Below are 2618 nucleotides of genomic sequence, written 5' to 3' on the forward strand. Positions count from 1 at the left end.
TTAATCGTCTATTTAGGATGGAAGGAGAGAGACACGTTTTTTTTTTCTTAAATTTAGGGGAGTGGGAAGTTATCGGATGAGTGGTAAAAACATGGTAGCTATGTGAGTAAATATGATATATTTTAGCTACTAAATATAATTATTGAAAAGTTTAGTTATGTTCCATAAATAGGTAATAATGGAACCTATGCCAAGTAAATTTTACAAAAAAAAAAGCCCCTCCCCAAAGCCCAACCAGTGTTTTAAAAGCTTTTTTTTGGTGCGGATTGCCCTTCATGTGGGGTGGTCTTTAATTTTTGTTCTTCAAATTGGTGGTCTTTAATTTTTTCACTTCGCCTAATACCCCGAGGTTGTGGGTTCGAACCCCAATTCAGTTAAAAAAAAAATAATCGCAAGGAGGAATTTTGTAAATCTATCCATGCAAAAGGCCCAAATTCTGCCTGAAGGGCAAAAGTTAAAGACCACCATTTTGAGCGTAAAAATTAAAGACCACCCCAGCGAAGGGCAATCCTGCAAATTGCCCTTTTAAAAGGCAACAAGGCGTTTTACGTACGCCACTGAGGCATAAGCCCCATGAATTTAATTTTAGTATTTCATAAAAGAATATAATTACAAAAAAACTAATCAAAACACTTTATTATATGCTATTTACTAGCACAAGTGACTGTTCGTTACTTTTTTTGAGATAGTAGAAGAAAAGATAAAGAATTGGAAAAAAAAACATAAATTATGGCATCTAGCAATAAAAAAGGCCTTGGCTTTTATATTTAATGCATCACTTCTTTTTTAAACATTTGACCAATTACAAGCAGACTTTTGAGAATTTGAGCATTATGTTAGGGACTTATCTAACAAATTTCATTTTAGTTTGAAAAAGTTTTCTAAGCATATGCCCCAATACAAAAAATTCGCCTCACACGCTCAAGCGTACCCCCAAATTGCTGGGCGAATGCCTTTTGAGACTTTAAGCCCCCACCATCAACTCGGGGCATTTTTGGTGCACCCCGAAAATGTCTATTAACACTGAGCCCAACTTGTCCCTCCCCTTTTCCTTCGACATCTTTTTCTTCCTTCTTCAACTTCAGCTTATCTCAGCTCTCCAAACAAAAGTCAACTAGGGAATTTGTCCATGCGAAGAATTTCTTATTTATGAAATGAAAATTTTAATGTATTCAAATATAATTTTAAAGATCCTTTTGGTACCTTAAATTATATATAATACTCCTGTTGATTTTTATTTTGTTCTGAAATTTAAAAAAAAGAAAAGAAAAAGAAGCTCTTCCTTTAATTCATATATTTTTGATATGATTCTTGGATCTTCAATTTTATTTTAAATTATTTGGTTAGCTTAGAAAATTAAATCTTTAATATTTATCCCAAGTGTAACTACATATCATATATTTACGTACACAATGTTCATTGATACAAAACATGTATATTTGTGTACCTTTTTTTGAAAACTTAAAATTATGTACTTATATTACGTTCTAATATTTTTAAAAGTCAATTTTACCCTTCAAACTATACAAGCATTTTTGGTTTTATATAATACAAACAAAGGAAAAAATGCTACGGGTATTATGATTTGGAAGCGTCACCTAACAAAAAGAATTAATTTAATTAAGTGTTTTAAGTCAGCTAACAAATTCTTTTGAAATTTCAATTTAATTTTATAAATTAAGCACAAGAAAAAGAAACAATCTATATAAGATACAGGAAAATTCCCGACACTTTTTATGTACATGAATAAACAATCTAGAAATTTGTTAATGTGAACTACTCCATTTGATATTTACGATTCTATTATGATTATAACCACAAAAAGAATTTAAAAGAATTTAAATTTACTTCTATATTCGATCAATTCTAGTGATTTAAAGTAAGAAGAAACGTGTAACAACCCGACCCTTATTTTTAAATTTTAACGCCCATTTTAGGATTTGTGACCTTGTACAAGAAAATATTATCATTTCGGACTTGTTTGAGGGGCTCGGGTGGATTTTGAAACAAAAATCTCCATTTTAACTGTGAAGGTTTTTCATTTTTTTCTGGTGCAGCTGCAGTGTTTCGCAATCTCGCAAGTGTGGGTTCGCGTTCACAAAGGAGGCCTCGCTAGACTGCTCTTCACGATCGCGAGAGCTCCTATCGCAATTGCACAGAGATCTAGCAGTGATATAAAAAGCTTTACATCGTAACATGATCTTAAATGCAACACTAGACTACTACAGGTGTGAAATGTAACAAAACCAAGAAAACATATAACTAGTCAGACCTGTAAAAATGCATTTATTAATGATCAGCTTGCATTATGCTCAAATTAACCATTTTAAGTATCTTGGATCGATTTAATTACCAACTTAAAAAAAAATGGCTGTTTTGTTTGTAGCTAATATTTCTCTCAACATCTTTGCACTATGTAAAGAGGAGACAATCTTTTTGATACTGACAAAGAAGAAGTGTCAAATGGGACAGAGAGAAAATGCTACGTTTGAGTTTACACCTGGCTATTAAGAATCATTTCTACCAAAATTTAATTGCAACATCTTTTTCAGAAGATGCTTGTGCTGAATAATTGAGTAAGACACTCTCTAGAAGAGGGAGAGATGGAAATAGTATCA

Source organism: Lycium ferocissimum, chromosome 3 (assembly GCF_029784015.1).
Source record: "Lycium ferocissimum isolate CSIRO_LF1 chromosome 3, AGI_CSIRO_Lferr_CH_V1, whole genome shotgun sequence".
Taxonomy (NCBI): domain Eukaryota; kingdom Viridiplantae; phylum Streptophyta; class Magnoliopsida; order Solanales; family Solanaceae; genus Lycium; species Lycium ferocissimum.